This window comes from Megascapheus bottae, chromosome 35 (genome assembly GCF_031878675.1).
Source record: "Megascapheus bottae isolate mThoBot1 chromosome 35, mThoBot2.hap1, whole genome shotgun sequence".
Classification (NCBI taxonomy): domain Eukaryota; kingdom Metazoa; phylum Chordata; class Mammalia; order Rodentia; family Geomyidae; genus Megascapheus; species Megascapheus bottae.
The window spans coordinates 3,842,179-3,861,309 of record NC_143543.1 but is presented as its reverse complement, the minus strand read 5'-3'; the positions used below and the strand labels follow the sequence as shown (position 1 = coordinate 3,861,309).

Here is a 19,131-nt window from a genome sequence, read left to right as displayed (position 1 = left end):
TTAAGAGGGCATCGTTTTTCTAATGTGTGTTTTGTCTTTAAAGCCATGCAGAAAATTTATATCTGGCCCTAAAAAGAGGATGTAGCACTTGGGGGCAAAGATACAACCTAAGAGCCCTCCACTGGAAGCCAAGATGGAAAAGACCTCGGTAGCTACCATGACTTTCCCCTTGGCACTATGGTAAACAGGCAGGAAAGTGAGCCAGACACTACAGAACACAAGCATGCTGAAGGTCAGGAACTTGGCTTCATTGAACATGTCAGGTAGGTTCCTGGCTAGGAAAGCCACAATGAAGCTGGCAAGGGCCAAGAAAACCAGGAACCCAAAGACACAGTAGAAAGCAGTGAGGGAGCCCTTGTTACACAGGATGATGATGTGGCCATATTCTGAGTGTGCATCTGTGTCAATGAAGGGAGGAGAAGTCCCTAGTCATAGTACACAGAGAGTCACCTGGATCAGAGTACATATGGGAATAATGAAGTTAGGGGCCCCTGACACCAGCAGCCACCTCATCCTTCTCCCTGGAGAAGTTACTTTGAAGGCCAGAACCACAGTTACAGTTTTGGCCAAAATGGCAGAAACAGCTACAGTGAATGCAACTCCAAATGTGGTTTGCTGGAGAATGCAGGTGATTCTGTTCGGACGACCAATATAGAATAAGGAACAAAGAAAACAGAAGATGAGAGAGATGAGCAGGATGTAGCTGAGAGTCCGGTTATTAGCCTTGACAATGGGTGTATTCTGATGTTTCATGAAGAATCCAAGAACAACTGCTGTGAGTGTAGAAAAAGAAAGAGCCAAGAAAGCCAAGGCCATTCCTAAGGGCTCACCATAAGCCAGAAAACTTACAGCTCTTTTGAGGCACTGGTTTCTTTCTCCATTGGCATACTCATAATCTGGGCACTTCGCACATTGCTCCATATCTGGTGAGTAAGTCAAATAACCATTAGTTCCTTTTTTGTACTTTAAAAGAAATTAAGAAACTCCTACATAGAGGTAATTTTGACATGTCAATCCTTATTAGCACAAATGGAAACATTACCAATTATTACTAGGTAAACTGAGTATCATTTCATGTGTTCACACATTCCCACATCCTCTTTCATTTTACCCACAGAGACTATCACACATATTATTTCTCTCCATTCCTAATATCCTAACAAAATTTTTGTACACCATTTTATGCTCCATAGTTATGTCAGCATCTAGTACACTGCTCAAACCCCTCATTTAAAAAATGTGCAGAGGAAAGCTTATACTTCCATATAAGTCTCTGGACAGAAAATCAAATCACTGTTTGAATCTCTAAAGTCATGCTGTATACAACCTTTGTGCCTGCTTCTTACACAAAACTCATACCATGTACATGCTCTCTTGCAATAATATTTCTGGGAACTAGAAAATAAAGATTGCAAGATCTCTGTTTTCTTTGTATTTGAAAGTTAATTTTGAAGAAAATTGAGAAATTATCTTTAAAATGGCTTACACTTACCATGATACTTGCTAATCTTACATTAGTGATTATTTGAATAAACATTCATACAACAGAGTGGAAAAAATCCTACACTCAATTTAGACCCCATATTTTTTTTCTCCCAGGCAGTAGTATTATTTATTGCCACTATTTATTTACCAAATGAAGGAAGAAACTTAGATACTGCAATCTATGCATTGCATAGATTGGGGTACACTCAGAGAGAGTATGCATTTCTTCTTTAGGTACAAACTTACCTGTCCCATTAGCAATCTCATTCTCTGAGCAAGGTGTACAATCAAAGCAACAGAGAGCCTTTTCCTCTTGAGGGGATTTTCTGAATCCAGGACTACAACTCTCACTGCAGACAGAGTGAGGAGGCTGAGGAAAATCATATACTATTCAGATTTTCCTGACACCCCAAAAATTCCACTTTAAAGAATAAGATTAGTAAGCATATTTTTATACACATAAATCTGGTCAGTGAATTCATTGTTGTTATAGATTCCGTATCATAACACAAAAGGCTTATATTTTATAACTTTGATCTCTATTTAGCCTCTTGAACTATATAAAAGTGTGGACCTTTAAAACTTGGAGATTAATGGTGAAAAATAAATCTCAGTGACCTATCCCATGGAGTTTCCTTAAATTCAAGTCATTATCTCATACTCATTTATGAGTGATGAGGAGTAAGGAGGAAGAATTGTCTTTGAAGAAAAAAGAATGTTTTAAGGTAATATATATGCCTCACTTTGTGGGGGAAATTTGAACCACAGGATCATCATATCTTATTATTTATCCAGTGCCCATTCAGAATGACTCTTGTTTTTGCTCCTTTACTAATTCGTCTCACAAAATATGCCTAAGTAACAGGCAAACTTCCACAGTGAAGCAAAGAAAACATAACTCATAAAGTAATTTCTCCATTACTTTGTCAAAGCATAGAAACTTGGGACCAAGACATGTGAACGGGTATCAATGTATGGGAATTTAATGTACCATCTATCTGGCAAATACCATGTAACCCTTCTATTAATTACAATAAAAATATATGCAAAAAAGAAACTTGCTAATGAAATTTAAATTTTATGACATTTTTCACTAAACATTTTTTTGCTCATCCTTGATTTGATTTTAGAGTTTGGGAGCTGCCTTTGCTTTTTTTTTTACTCTAAAGATTACCGTTCTACTGCTTGAGGCAAATCTCCACTTTAGTGTTTTGGTACTTAACTGAGATAAGAGTATCACACAGACTTTTCTACACATTTGAGATTTAAAGTGACCTATACTCTTAGATGTAAGGTTGTCAGCTGTCTAAGTAGACAGAATTGCAAACATGAGCCTTCCTAGACAACAGTCAGCCAATACAATTTACAATTCTCAGTCTTCAATAAGCATATAGGGTGTGTGTGTGTGTGTGTGTGTGTGTGTGTGTGTGTGTGTAGAACTCAGTCTTGAAATGAGAACCTACTCTGTATATCTGAACTTTGTTGGTTAAGGGAGCATTCTGATCTTGACCCAGATCTCTCCATCCATCCTTAGTGATTGTTAATTGAAAATAATTTTCACAGGATTGCCTCCTAGGAAATATTTGAAAATGTGTTATTCTGATCTCATCCAAGTAGGTTTATGTAGGTAGTATTACAGGAGTGTATTGCTGGCACCCAACTAGGTACAAATCTTAATATCGAATTTTGCTTATTTATTTGTCCTTAAAATATTTCCAAAGAGATCAAACACACCTCTGTATTCTCTATGGCCCACTCTACCATATCTTCAGATAAACATAGTTGATGTCCACATAGATTATATGGAGAAAATTTTCCTACTTTCACTTCAAGATCAAGTCCATCTGGAAAATTCCACGTGTTCATAATGTTATACTCTGCTTCCAATTTCCATTTCTCATGCAAAATCACATGATCTCCAGCAGGATTGTGAAATTGGATATTTTTCAGAAAAGGATGCAGCTAAAATAGACACATCATATTAAGGTGAAGTACATTCCAGAGTTAAGATGGAAAATCTGAACTAGGGAAAACTCCTAATTGCCTTAAATTTCAGATTCAGAATTCAAAAATAGCAGAGACATATAATGAAGAATCCCAGAAAAAAATGTATGCAAGCATCCTAATAATCAATCTGAATGCCACTCACTCAATGAAGAAACAGAAGGCTCTTTTCAAGAGAAACCACATCCATGTAAATACTCATGAGTGGGACAATTTCAGTCTCCTAGGAACAGTTGCCCATATGCACTGATTTTATGACTCTAGTTTGATCTGGGAAAATTTTCAATATGTTGATTAAACAAAATTTATAATTCCAGGCATGAAGTCATCATTTACAATTACTTAAGGGAAGGGAAGGGAAATGGTGGTTTAAAGTTTTCAGAGGTTTATCTCTTTGCATGTTGAAGTTACTGTAACTAAAACAATTTTAGAAACCTGGAATATATATATATATATATATGTAGATTTTAGTTTTGAATTTTCTATATTGTTCATGAAGTCATGTCTACAAAACCTAATAGATATTCAAGGAAGTATAGTTTCTAAGATCATGGAAAAAATCTGAAATATTTAATGCCATATAGCAAGAAACCTCTATGCACAATGACATTCATCTTGGTGTGTGCCATGAAAACAGAAAGTCTTACCTGTGCTGGTGAAGGCAATGTTTGTTTTCTGTTTCCTACTGTTTGTAATTCTGTTTGATGAAATACCATCTTATGGAGGGCATGGGCCACAGCATACACAGCATTGTATATACTGTAACTGTCTCCAGTCATAGTCATGTCAAAAATGTGCCCAGGCAACCAATCCAAGGAGGCATCATGAGGACAGTTCTCCCACATTACACAGTCAGATTCAGATTCTGAGCAATTGAAAAAGAGAAACCACAGCCTAGCAAGGAAAAAGTCTTCTGGGTATTTGGAAGGGATAGCTGCCTTTACAAAATCTGTGAATCCAGAAACATCTGGGTGATGATGTGAAAAAATGAGAGGTACATGGAATGAACCCAGAATGAAATATCTTTTTCTCATAGTTAAATCCCACTCTGAGTACATGATTAAAACTTTGCTATTTATTAAAATTTCTTCAATGACTATCATTAAATAAAGTAGGAATTCATTATCAGTATGTATGATGAGAACATTTGCTGAAGATTCATTAATCTGGTTATAATGTGCCATGATTTTTAAAACATTTGAGACTATCTGGTTGGGGAATACTAGCTCAAAAGCTGAACATACATTCTACTTGGCCATCTCTTCTTTCAATGCAGGAAGAATTGAAAAACCATTCTCATCTTGTAAGGTTATCAGTCCAACCCAATTCCAGCTGAAGTGAAGCAGTAATAATACCATAGCTGAGGCTATTGATGTGTCCTTAGGGGCCATCTGATAGAGACCAGGAAACTTGATATTATCGTTCAATGCATGATAAAAAGGCCCAGACGTAAGCTAAAGGGAATGAAAATAGGACATTGCATGGATAAGATTTCCAACCATCCTAATCCAGTCATGATAAATATGCAGTAAGTGGGAGGTAGGATTTTTGGGAAAAAAAACTCAAAATTTTAAAACTATTATACAATATATCAATTTGTTTGTACAATGCCTCTTGATCTTTGACATTGTTTCCAACAACTCCTCTCATCTATATCTAACCCATGTATTACCTAATTTAAATAATTTCATTATCAAATATATACATTTAATATAATGTATTTACCCACCAATCTAGTTCTTCTTCTACGCCTTACTACATCACATTAACACCTCCTACTACTTCAGAGAAGATATATTCCATTTTCTGGTGTTCATTTTTAAACTGTCAGTTTATCAGGAAGTTTGCACCATAAAAATTCCACCAGGATATGTGCCATAATTTATCCAGTGTGCTCATGTATATAAGGAGATAAGTAGGTGCTCCACATATTTAAAAAAATTCCATGTTCATATTTTAGACATAAGATTTTATGTATGAGAAACTATACCTCCTTTCCCTTTGTGAGCCTAACTTCCTTCATTTAATATACCTTACACATGAGCATGTTTTTAGGTGTGGTAGTACAGGGCCAGGAACTCAGGTCTTCATGCACAGTTTTGTTTTTGTTTTTTTACCTTAAAGCAGTACTATACTGCTATACGTGAACCACACATTACTGCATGCTTTTTTGTTAATTAGAAATGTTTCCTGTGTTACTAGGATTGCAGATAAGAGCCATCAGCTTCTAGCTCAACATATGTGTACACTTTAATTTTCATTTCCAGAATTTTTAAAGAAAAATTAATTAAAAGATTTAAAACACATCCAAACTACACTTTTCCATGCCCTTTTCCAAACCAATGGAACAATAGATATCCTTTTATGTTTGAATACTTACTTCCCAATATGACAAAAATAGATAGGTTCACAAATCCAGGATCTTCCAATCATTCTCTTTTAACACCTAATGTGACACTAAATTAGACATTATCAATACTCCCAACCACACCCCTCTAACCTGTGGAAACCTGTAGAGGTCCAGTAGTGTCCCAATCTGGGAAGATATTGTTACTGAAGTTCCTGTAAGTACTGCTATATACTTGTTATCTCTCACACAGTTGTAGTTTGGTATCATGTACTTCCCAAAGAGGCAAATGAAGGGATTTTTAAATGCTGTCCATCTTCCATATTCAACATCATAAATATCAAATCCCAGAGTTAAGTTATGTAAAAGACCGGCGTTTTGGTTGATTTCTTCAATAGCAAAAGCCAAGGCCAAAACAAACTGGTAGTTCTTGAAAATATACCTGCATAATGACCATTTAAATTCAGGAAGAGTATTTCAGACTTATGTCTCTGATGGATTAAATGATTGCTTCTCTGCTAATGCATATGTAAAAAAAATATTACACCCAACTGAGGAGGAACAAAAATATAGTGACTTATGCCCATATTTAGGATTAGGTAAGGACATGAAGGAAATTTGTCATGAATCACATTAAGAAACGTAGTTAAGCCAAAATAAAGCTTGCTTTATCTCCACTGTTGCATACATGGACCACAGCAAATGTTTTCCATTACACATGAGACACCAAATATTCTGTTGCCTTCAATATGAGTGACTATCTCTCTCTGTGTGAAAAGACTTGTGATACAAATCTCTCAGTTCATTTTATGTGATTATATTGCACATCAAGCTAACTAAAAATTCTTCAATTTAAGAACATCTTTCAGAAGCAAAAAAATCATTTAATAAAGATTATATATCAAGCTCTGCTCACAGACACAACAATATGTTACTGCAAAATCAACTAGAACAAGAACTTAAATATAAGGTGAGGGAATATTATTCTTATTTATAAAATAGAAACCAAAGGCATTCAGTCACTCAGCTCCAGAGCACTCATTATGGACAGAGGACTCTCCAACGAAAGGGATGAGGGAACAGATTTTTTGAAGAAGCTTTACAATGATCTATAGTCAGATGTGTCACATAGGCATTGTGCCACTGGATCAGGTGCTGAGGATGCTTTACATTGAAATCCAACTTCCATGGACAGCATGGGAAATTGCACTAAAAGTCCAATCCTCTGGGACACAATTCTGGCATTATAAAGAGGAAAATTTATAGCTCTAAGTGCCTACAAAAATAAGTTGGAGAAACCTCACATCATTAGTTTCATCGTTAATATTAAACTTCTTGAACAACAGGCACTGTCCAAACTCCAAACCACCAGATGGAAACAATAAAATTTAAATCAGAAATGAACAAAATAGAGAAGAAAGCACTAACAAACTAGATGGGGGTTTTGATACTAACAACAAAATTGACAAACTATTGTTAAATACAATTACATATAAAAACAACACACCCAAATTAATAAAACTAGAGACAAAAATGGGAAACTCAAGAAAGATCCAATCAAGATACAGAATATTAAGGGGGAATAGTTAGTAAATCTTTATCATAACAAACTGGAGAATCTGTAGGAAATGGTAAAATTCCCAGAGAATTTTGATATACCATAAGTAACAAAAATTAGAATCAACAAAATAGCTACTTGTCAAGAAATGAAATTAAAATTGAAATAAGGATCCTCCTATCCTAGCAAAGCTCAGTATCTGATGGATGTGCAACTGAGTTCCACAATGTCTTCAAAAAGAATTCACTCCAATGAATTTTAAACACTTCCCATGAAATCAAAAGGGAAGTGTTGCTACAAAACTCATTCTTTAATACCGGCAAAACACTGGACCATAAAACTAATATGTACTACTCATGAAAGAGTTCTATAGATCCATTTCTTAGATGCATATGAGTGCAATATTTCTCTCCAACCTGTAAGTCATTGTAATTCACCAACCGTTCAATATAATCATATAGTAAGTCAAGTGGGATTTAGTCTAGTAATTCAAATCTTGTTCAGTATAGGTAAGCCAATTAACATAATTCAAGCCATCGACAGAACAGACCAACTTTATAATCATCTAAATAGACACAGAAAGGGTATTTGATGAGTTTAAACAGCTCTTTATAATAAATGCTCTGGAGAAGCTAGAAATTCAATATAATATTAAAGGCCTTTTATCACAAAATTATACACAGAATTTTATTTATTGTTGAAAAGTTAAAGCTATTTCCTCAAAAATCAGGAACAAGAGAAAGATGCCCACTTTCTCCAGTGCTTTTCAATTTATTAGTGGAACTATTAGCAAGAGAAAAAAGTAAAGGGGATCTAAACAGGGAATGAAGAAGTAAAAGTATATGCCTTTGCCAGTGACATAATCATGTATTGAAAGACACATATTGATTCCTCCCCGAAATTCTTTGAATTAAGATAGAATTTTGGGAATAGAGCAGAATCTAAATGAACACACAAAAATTAGTAGGTTTCCTAAAGCCATTCCCTCTAAAATCAGGAATGAGATGGAGATTCCCACTCTCTCCACTCCTCTTTAACATAGTATTAGAATTCCTAGCCAGAGAAATAAGGCAAGAAGCATAATGAGTCAATTAATATAATTCAACACATCAACAGGAGTAAGGAAAAGAATCACATGATTATCTCAATGGATGTAGAAAAGGAATTTAATAAGATCCTACACACCTTTATGCTAAAAGCTCTGGAGAAGCTAGGAATCCATGGAAAATTGTTCAGTATAATAAAGGTTGTGTAGGAAAAACCCACAACTAGCATTATACTTAATGGCAAAAAGCTAAAGCCATTCATCTAAAATCATGAATGAGACAAGTATGCTCCACTTCTCTTTAACATAGTATTAGAGCAATAAGGCAAGAAGCAAGCATAAAGGGGATCCAAATAGGGAAAGAGGAAGTTAAACTTTCCCTCTTTGCAGATGACATGATTCTGTATTTAAAGAACCCTGTAGACTCCACTCCCAAGCTGCTTGAGCTGATTCAAAACTTTGGCACGATAGCAAGTTATAAAATTAACCCTCAAAAATCAACTGCCTTCCTCTATGCCAATAATGAGAGGAACGAGGCAACAATAAGGAAAGCAACTCCTTTTGCAATAGCCTCAAAAAAATAAAGTACTTAAGAATTAACTTAACTAAGAATGTAAAGGACCTTTTTGATGAAAACTTTAAAGCTCTGAAAAAGGAAATTAAAGCATAACTCAGGAAATGGAAAAACCTTCCACAGTCCTGGATTGGAAGAATTAATATTGTGAAAATAGCAATCTTTCCAAGGACTACCCACTAATTCAATGCAATACCCATCAATAGCCCAATGTCATTACCAAACTTTACACTCTATTACAGAGCTATAGTGACCAAAACAGCTTGGTACTGGCACAAGAACAGGCCTGAAGACCAATGGAATAGAACTGAGGACCCAGATATTAACCGCCAGACCTATGGCCAGCTAACCATCGATAAGGGAGCTAAAAATATAGAATGGAAGAAAGAAAGCCTCTTAAACAAGTGGTGCTGGCAGAACTGGTGAAGCACCTACAGAGAACTGAAGCTGGATCCTTCTTTGTCATCCTGCACTAAGATTAACTCCAAATGAATCAAAGACCTTGAGGTAAAAGTAGAGTCACTGAAAACTTTACAAGAAGGAGTATGAGATACACTAGGTCTCCTTGGCACAGGTCAAAACTTTCTTAATCAGGACCCAGAACACAACAAATCAATGAAAGTCTGGATAAGTGGGACTGCATTGAACTGCAGAGCTTCTGTATGGCAAAAGACATAGCTGGCAAACTAACTAGAAAGCCTACAGAGTGGGAGAAGATCTTCACCAACAATACAACTGACAAAGGCCTCATATCTAAAATAAATAAATAATTGAAACTCTCCAAAACTAATCTCCAAAGGAGCAACCATCCCATTAAAAGATGGGTCAAAGATTAAAGAGAGTCTTTTCTGAAGATAAAATAATAATGACTTATAGACACATGAAGAAATGCTCAACATCTCTGGGCATAAAAGAAATGCAAATCAAAACAACTCTAAGATTCCACCTCACTCCAGTTAGAATGGCCAGGATCAAGAAAAATAATAACAACAGATGATGGAGGGGATGTGGCCAGGAGGGATCATTACTACACTGGTGGTGGGAGTGCAAACTCGTTCAACCACTATGGAAAGCAGTATGACATTTCCTCAAAAGACTAAACATAGAGCTCCCCTATGACCCAGCAATTCCACTACTGGCATTTACCCAATAGTCCAGAAACAAGGACATATTAAATCCACTAGCACAACGATGTTCATTGTAGCACTATTTACCATAGCAAAGATATGGAGCCAACCAAGATGCCCCTCAGTTGATGAGTGGATCACCCAAATGTGGTATTTATACACAACAGAATTCTATGCTGCTGTCAGAAAGAATGACATCACCCCATATGTAAGGAAATGGATAGTCTTAGGAAAAATCATATTAAGCCAAGTAAGCCAGACTCAAAAGAACATAGGCTCAATGGTTTTCTTGGTTTGTCATAATCACGAGAAACCTTGGGCTCTCCAACAAAGATTTACAATAGAGCAAAATCTAGACACAGAAGGCCATGTAGTATGATGTTAAATGAAAGGACCTCTAGGGGATATATACAAAAGCCATATTATGAGTGATTGTTGTCCTTAATGTGCTATGTTATCTCTCATCACTTTTGCTGTCCCTTGGTTATCTCATATTTTTACCTTGTTATCAGATAAAATGTATATATGCTTATTTGGTTACTTGGAATAGGACAGGGAAGGGGGGAAAGCAAGATGAGCGGCGGGCATGTGGGGAGGGAAATGGGGTCAAAGACATGAGAAAGTATATCAATGTTTGTGAAGTTATTCTCCTCCTATCTGGTGAATATAATATAATCCTTCTATTAATTTCAGTAAAAATATACACAAAATAAAATATCTCATATTAAAAATGTTTGTATAGTATATATCTACACTATTTTTATTAATAAACACACTAGAAGGTGAAAGACAAAATCTTGAACATGTGCTGGGCATGGTGACTCACATCTCCTAGCTACTCAGGAAGCTGAAATCTGAGAATCAGGTTCAAAGCCAGCCCGGGCCCTAAAGTCAATGATACTCTTATGTCCAATTAACCACTAGAAAACCAGAAGTGGCATTGTGGTTAAAGGGGCAAGGTGGTAGCCTTGAACTGAAGAGCTCAGAAACAATGCCCAGGCCAAGAATTCAAGCCCCACAACACACAAAAATAAAATAGAAAATAATGGAATCACGCAGAAAATAAAAATCATGTAGAATAAAACCTAGCAATGAATCAGAACGAATCTGTACAAAAACAAAAGAGTGAGAAGACTGAAGCAAAAATCATGAGCCATCACAGGAGAAATCAACACATTACACATATTTACACCTACCTCCAAGGACTTTGGATAGCCTAAGTTAACATGATGAAAATAGCTATATTACTTAAAACTATGAAGAGGTTCAGTGCAGTCTCCATCATATTTCCTATCATTTCCTTTACAGAAATAGTTTAACACTAAATTTTAAGACAAACACAATTGTCAATTATATAGACCTATTGTAAGAACACAAGAAAATTTTGAAGCATTATTGTAACTGTGAATCTCTTACGCTATGGAGACAAGTAGAAAATATGCTGTGTTAAAAGAAGATACAAAAATATAAGACCAAGAAATAATTGTAAGCACCCTCAGGTTTCTGATTGTTGGAGAAGTTGAGAAATAAATCCAAAGCCTAAAGATGGAACCTAGTAAGGAAAGGCACTGTGAATCTGATTATCGATGTATCAAACACTGAAACTAGACCCTGTCCTTCAGTCATATTTTTCAACTCAACGTTTATCAGATCTTTATGAGAGACTGGAAATTTGGAAGTAGTAGATAAAATGAGGGTCAGCATGCATATCCCAGTATCTTTCATACAATTAAATCCAGTCTTAAAATAATACCAAGAGTTAGCTCTGAATCTGACTAATTGGCATAAGCACACATTTTAATTATTATAAATTAAAAATGGGAAACCATACAGAAAAAATGTTCAAAGATTGGTGTAATAAGGACAATAAAGAAAATGAGATGTTTGGGAAGGAGTGCAGGGAGGGAAATGGGAACAAAACCATGAGAAAGGGTAACAATGTGTAAGAAATAATGCACCTACTACCTGAAGAATGTAACTGCAACCTCTCTATTCATAATCTCAACAATAAAAAAAGAAAAATAATAAGGACAATAAAAATCAAAGCTAGGGCTGGGAGTTTGGCCTCAGGGTACAGTGCTTGCCTAGCATGTTTGATTCCTCAATACCACACATGTAGAAAAAAGCCCAAAGTGGTGTTGAGGTTCAAGTGGTAGAGCTCTAGCCTTGAGAATGTCCAAGGACAGTGCTCAGGCCCTGAGCTCAAGCCCATAAAGCCAGATAAAACTCCATTTTTACTGGAATATAAATATGGATGTGGAATGGAAAGCACCAAGATGAAAATTTAGAGCCAGAGTTTAAGTTAAAGTTAAATTGGAAGATGGCAGTGTGGAGAGAAGGACAGTGCATTTTAAATGATGATGTCAATCACAAAAATTCAGGAATGAGCTCAAAACTGGAGATGCATACTAGAATAGTGGTATTTACATGCTGTTCCCCTGTGGTAGAAGGTACAAAGGGGCTATTTTGTATATATCAATTTCTTAATTAATGAAATGCTTGAAAGATACAGTTAAAAATATTTGTAAGGAAACAGTTTGCAGGTTGGTGCCTTAAATGGTCCAATGTAGATGGAATGAATTCATATTTTCATTGCTTATTCCTGTCTGGGTATAGTACTTCTCATAATACTCCAGGAACTAGAGGCTTCTCATTTCAGTAATGATTTTCAACTATATTCATAAGGGTATATTTACACCCCTATTTGTTTTTCATGCACATTTATACCTGGATCTACCTCTACATCAAACAAACCAGCTATTCCTTTATGCAGATTATCTTGAATACAGATAAAGCTTCTGAAAATTATTGCTGAATTACTTTAGTAGAAAAACCAAAATTAGGAAGTAAATTTATTTCAAATGTACTGTGTTTATGTATGGAATATTTATAATGAAATACCATCATAATATAGTCTGCAGATATTGAAAAGCAAATTAAGTTTAAAAAAACCTGAAAATTTCAGTGATGGTGATGGTATATACAAATTAAAGATTAGAGATATCTCAAGAAATTAAATTTACCTGTAGAGGTTGTTCATGCCTGAAATTCTGGCTGATCTAGAGTCTGAGAGCTATGGATCGTGAGTCAAAGCCGATTGGGGCAGAAAAGTCCATGACCCATTTATCTCTAGTTAACCAACAAAACCCAGAAGTGAAGGTGTGGCTCAAGTGTTAAGCATCAGCCTTAGGAGAAAAGACAATCAAGAGTGTAAAGCACACTAAACATGGGTAGCTCATACCTGTAATCCTAGCTATTTCATGAAGCTGAAAATGAAGAAATTAGAGATGTGAGAACAAACTATGTGGGTGAAAGTATGGAGGAGGTTATACATAATGTGAGTCACTGTAATCCAAGTTAGTGATATGCAGGGTAGAATTACAATATGAACCAGATCCCTGGCAAAATTACCATACTGTGTAAGAATGGAGGAAGATTGTCATAACAACAGTAGGTATGGATTTGAATCAAACCTGTCACATCCTGATATCTAATTGTACTGGTCCTCTTATCTGTAAGAAAATCTTCATGAATACATATTAGTATCTGTTCTCAATACCATCCATAAACTTTTACTAACCTGAACTATATTTTCCTCATATCTGTAGGTCGTTATGAAACACACTGGATAAATTGATAAATTGTAATACTCTATGTGCCTGCATTAGTATTATGTGAAGAGAAGAAAAATCAGCTAACACTGGATAAATATTGAGGACTAAGAAAAATAAGCTAAGCCAGCCATTGATGTCTCATGCCTGTACACTTAGGAGGCTGAGATATGAGGATAAACTTTTGAAGCCATTTGGGATGGGATGTCTATGAGACACAACTCTATTTTACAACCAAGAAGTTCCAGATGTGGAGCTGTGGCTGAAGCAATAGAGCACTATCCCTGGGCAAAATAAGTCACAGACAGTGCCCAGGCACTGAGTTCCCAGAAAAAAAAGATAAGGAAACATGCTAGTGACATATAAGATAAATATAGAAGACAGAGAAGATAGTACATTATACCCCTTATATTCATGCCTTCATCAGTGTTCAGCTATCTCAGGCTACACCTGTCATACCACCATTTGAAAAGGAAGGCACACGATAGAGGCAATGGCATTTTCTCTTGAATTGGGTAGCAAAACAACTACTATACCTTCTGAGAGTTTTGTATACAAACTTTTATTTCTTTTTGTGTATAACAATTTATTAGAGAGTCTCCCTGCAAGAGACCAAAAGCCAAGGATTTGCATGTGTGCAAAAGTAAAGCAAATCTCATCCTAGGCAGAATAATTTCTCACATAAAGGATGTAAGATAATGCTGACCTGCTTGGTAACATTTGAAATAGGCTGAAATCTGACATGCAATAACAGAGCTCTTAGTTGGAAATAGGAACTATTTGTCTACAGTAAAAGACACACAAAGAGAAAGAAATAGAGAAAAGTGAAAGAAAGGAGAGAGAGAAAGCAATCGAGAGAGAGAGAGAGAACAGGAGAGGGATAGAGAGAGATTTCTAGGCTATAAATCAGATGTTGGAACCTGTGCTTTAGCTTTTTTGGCTATTATTTTCATGTCCAGGCTGGCTTTAAACTTTGATATTCAGATATCAGCCTCTTCTGCAATTAGGAATACTTAATGAGCCAGCAGCATATAATAACAACTTTTATCAGGGTCTTCAAAATATATTTATTAGCAAAGAAAATTTCTGAAACCACTGGCATATGGGGAAGGAAATGTATCTGCAGCCTTTTGTACAGAACTCATGATTCAGACTCAGGACGTAATAATATAACTACCTTCTCTGCAGTGAGAGTTGTAATTGAGAAGATACAGGGATGCCTGAGTAAAGTGAAGTGCAAACTGCTCTAGAAAGAGAAGGTACATTGAAAGAAACCAGAGTCCATTCCTATTTCAACATTAGAAGAAAAATAAATAAATGAATCTGAGCTATTTCTGGTACAATAGTGATGGATGGTTTGGGTAATAAAACAGAACACTCACCCAGAATTCCCTCATCCATTGCCTATCCTGAAAGCAAAATTGTAAATGGAAATAAACCGATGAGTTACTTACTGCTTTTTCCCTTCATACCCGGAAGTATCGCTATTACTGTTATCTGTTCCCAAAGTGTACAGAGGGAAAAAACCAGCAATCACCACATCTCCATCCATGTGTGCTCGCTGTTTCATTGTTGAAAGGCAACTAGTGTATGCTAACGACCTGGCAAAGAAGAGAAACTCTAGAAGAAGGAATGTGAAATTCAAAGGGCACATCCCTGAAGCACCTGCCAAACTGCAATCCTGGCTGTGAGTGAGGCACACACTTTTATGTATATATAATCAGATATCTTTATGCAAGTGCATGTGTGTTTTTTCATTGCCAGAGATGTATACTGTTGCCTACCTTTCATGGAAAATTCTTGTGAATCCCCAGAAAGATTGTGTTAAACTCTCCCCTAGAACACTGCCTCTGAGGCTTTGCATCCAGGAGAAAAACATAGGTTGGAAAACATGTTTGCAGATGCTCCTTCTTAATCCCAGGTGATATGATTTCCTCCAGGACTGCTGATAGTGAGGCCTGAGGGATGAACTTCACTTTCATACATTTATTCCAAAATCTATGTCAAGAAACGATTTCCAGGAATCTATTTGCGGTGATGCAAATGTATTGCATCAGAGGGTGCCAAGTGAGGTATATGGTGAAATGGTCAGAAAAAAATATATGCTAGTGAGATATCAATCAAAGCTATTAGGGCACCATATCCAGTGGGTCAGGTCACAAACTCAATGGCCTTAAAAGCCCCAGAATCTTGCCAGTTGATCTAGGCAGTTTTCCTTAAAAAATCCATTGTACAGGTTTCCATAAATGCACTTACTCCCTATTCTCTGGGAAGTAATGATGCTTCTGAAACCATCAATATCTTATTAGGTTCTATGTAGGTAATTTGTGTCTAATGTCTTTTCAAAAATTCACTCATCAATGCATCATGAAAATATCCTTAATTGGATAGCCTCAATAAGTCATAATCAACACCAAAACTGAGTTTCACATTTTCATTCTGAACTTTCACCTTCACATAGGTAAGTTAGAGTAAACATGCTAACACATATCAAGAATTTTTTCTCATGATGTACTAGTATGAAAATATGTGAGAGAGGAAAGTCTTGCCTATTACAAGCCTTGGTCAATATAAAAACACACTCTGGTTTTTACTTGTGAAGGTATATTAAACTGAAATTCCATGTAGAAACCTCAAAAGCCCTGGAGAAACAAGCTACTTCAGGACAATAAACATATTCTGGACAAGGCTGCAGTCAGTGCTTGTTGCACTTTATGTTTCACATGCCCATAATCATTCACTGGGTATCTGAAAATGTACATCACAATATAAAGGAATTAGCATATGAACTTTAAGATATATGCATTACATTGTAAAGATTTATCAAATAAATTATTAGTAGTATATATTAGCTCTCTTTTTGTTCTCCTTGCATACATATGGATGAATGCATGCAATGGACCTAAACCTCACAAGTTAGTGACATTTGTCCATATCCTAATTTTATTTATAGTTTCTTGGGGAAACTTCATGCATTTCCACAGTGACTACATGAAATGAATTCCGAAGAATTGGAAGTTTCCCTTTCCCTTCATTCTAATTAGCACTTTCTGTTTGTGTTCTTAATGATAGACATTGCCACTGGAATGTAATAAAATTCAATAAAATTTGGCTTTGCATTTCCTTTATGGCAAGGATGTTGAGGATCTCTTTGTGTATTTTTATTGTCCGTTTATACTTCTGGATTTGAGAAGTATCCTTAACTTTATTTGCCAATGTGTTAATGAGATGTTGATTTCATAAGATCTTAGATTACTGAGCTTTCCATATATTCAAGTCATTAATCACTTTAGCTGGATGTATTTGTAGGACATATATTCACTGTAATGGTTGTTTAATGTGTAGTGCCAAAGGTTTTAATTACTGTATATGTTGCCCTTTTTGTACACATGTGGGGCCTGTGGAACCAGAGATCCTTACTGGCTCATATAAGTCCTCCTAAAGCCAGCACACCCAATTCTAAGAAAGTAAGTTTGCAAGGTGAATCATTTATCCATTTGGTGTTTTTGTTTGATTGTTTGTTTTTGTTTTTTATTTTTTTATTTTTTTATTTATTTGGGGGGGGGGTGGGTGATGGGGCTTGAACTCAGCCTGGGCGCTGTCCCTGAGCTCTTCAGCCCAAGGCTACCACCCTTCCCTTGAGCCATGCCTGACTTCCTGTTTTCTAGAGGTTAATTGGAGATAAGAGTCTCAGGTCTTTTTGTGTCCAGGCTGGCTTTGAACCTTGATCCTCAAATTTCAGCCTCCTGAGTACAGGAGTTATTACAGGTGTGAGCCACCATGCCCAGCTCCCATTTAGTGTTTATAAGAATTGACACTGTATTAAATGGAATCATAGTGTACAAATTATACATATACACTAATAGGAAGCCTATTGCATTTCTGATAACAAAGAGTAATGCAGGAAAGATTTACCTGTTATTTGAGTAACAAATGCAGCATCTCTATCTCCCTAGGATCATTGTATATATGCTTTCTCCTGCCTGATAACATTTTACTCATAGAGTAAATATTGCAATTGTAACTTAGGTACAGACGACTGTTTTACTGTGTTCTATCCTATGATTTCACTTGTTGGAGCTGGTGAAGTGGATTCTTCAAAATATTTAACCCATCATTCCTTTTTATCAGTACTCACCAGGCATTTAAATGACCCCAACTCCATGATAGCTGACTCTGTATAGACTATTTTCCCAAGAAATATTATTAATATTATAAAGGTGATGGACAGAGGAGTTAAAGATCCATAATTGAGGGTAAGGTTCTTAATGGTACAGACTAAAGTAGAGAAATAATTACCTCTCAGTAGCCATGAGCAATCATGCCTTAGGACAGAGTTGTAGCCAAACAACCACTCACCCTCATCTGGCAGGGGACTTCTCCACTCTCACAATTCATTGTGCTCCTGATATGTACTGGATCCCAGGGCAGAAAAAAGACTAGATGCTAGTGGTAGGAAATGAGTACATGGACAAGGAGAGAGACAAGTGGTCAATGGGGAAGGGCACAGATTTGACCCTACCCAAAAAAAGTCTACCAATCTCCCTATGTTAGAAAGGAGAATGCTAAATGAAAATCCTGCTGACCCTATCCTCTTTCCATTTTCATGTGTTTTACTCATGTGCTGGGTGTACTTTGTTGTCAGCCAGCCAGACCCTGAAAGGCACATAGGTTCCATTGCCCTCCTTACCTTCCTAAGCCTCATCCTCTATGCAGGGATCCAAACCTATGCCTGAAGACTATGCAGTAAAACAGGTTTAAGTGATGTCATACTTAGGGTCTTCTCTAAGAGCTATTCAAGAAAGACATACCCTGACACTTTTTGTTTTCCATCTGGTTCTATAGGCAAAAGGAGTACCTGGCACCCATTATCCACATCATCCTTACAGTTTTTTTTAATTTTATTGTCGGGATAATGGGTAGAGGGGTTACAGTTGCATCCACATCCATCAGGTAGTAGGTGCATTACTTCTCACAAATTGATACCCCTTCTCATGTTTTTGTCCCTGTTTCCCTGCCCCCTCACCCTCTCCGAATTATCAGTTTATCAGTGTGTTGCCCTATGTCATAATCACCTACTCTGTGGCACACAGCTCAAAAGACCTAGACAACAAAACACTGGATCAAGGTGGCCCTGATATGATACCAGTGACACTCAAAGTCTGTTCCTTCAGTCATCTCTACATTGAATAGAGAGATCTTGCATGTGGCTAGATATCTGAGTAGATCCCAGACCTTCCTGCTAAGGTCCATTTTTCCTGGCCATTTACAGGTTGGATGCTTGTTCTTTCCTTTCAATCAGACCTTGAATCAACGAAAATGTGCCTTGTTAGGCCTTTTTTCCATTCAACATGCTAGCTTTCTAGCATTCCTCTCATCA

The 19,131-nt window shown here is 36.4% G+C and overlaps 1 pseudogene; it reads right to left on the bottom strand.

Moving 5' to 3' along the window:
- Positions 1-15,321, bottom strand: LOC150042533 (vomeronasal type-2 receptor 116-like; annotated as a pseudogene).
- Between the last annotated feature and the right edge of the window lie 3,810 nt (positions 15,322-19,131).